The sequence below is a fragment of the Penaeus monodon genome, chromosome 23 (assembly GCF_015228065.2).
Source record: "Penaeus monodon isolate SGIC_2016 chromosome 23, NSTDA_Pmon_1, whole genome shotgun sequence".
NCBI lineage: Eukaryota > Metazoa > Arthropoda > Malacostraca > Decapoda > Penaeidae > Penaeus > Penaeus monodon.
Genome location: NC_051408.1, coordinates 12057577 through 12058061, shown reverse-complemented (window position 1 = coordinate 12058061; position 485 = coordinate 12057577).

Here is a 485-nt window from a genome sequence, read left to right as displayed (position 1 = left end):
GGGGTGATAAAAATAAATGTAGATGTATGGTACTTTTGACCATCTCTGCAATAGCAACAAAAATAAGTTTCGCTTTCGAATTCAGATCTATTCTTTTATCGAAATGTATATTTGTCCAATAAAACACGGGGCTGCCTGCCTGCATCGTAATCAAGGACTCGAGGTATAAAGCATTTAATCTGCAAATTGCTCACACCTTCCCGCCGTGGAATGAATACGAATTTATTCCCGTTATCGAGAAATGTCCCTTTTGGAAATTGAATGAATTCATCATTCTCTGTCGACACCAAATTACTTCGGTGGGAAGCCTTTACAATGCGCGTATCACTTCTGAAATATTTGTTATGATTTAAACGTTTTCAATTATCGTTTGGATGGATGTCTCGCATCATCACGGCAACACAAGGGAAAGAGAAAGAGGGAGGCCGTCGGGTGTGCGTATTTTCTGTGTGCGTTTTGCAGTGGTTATACGTACTGCCCTACGC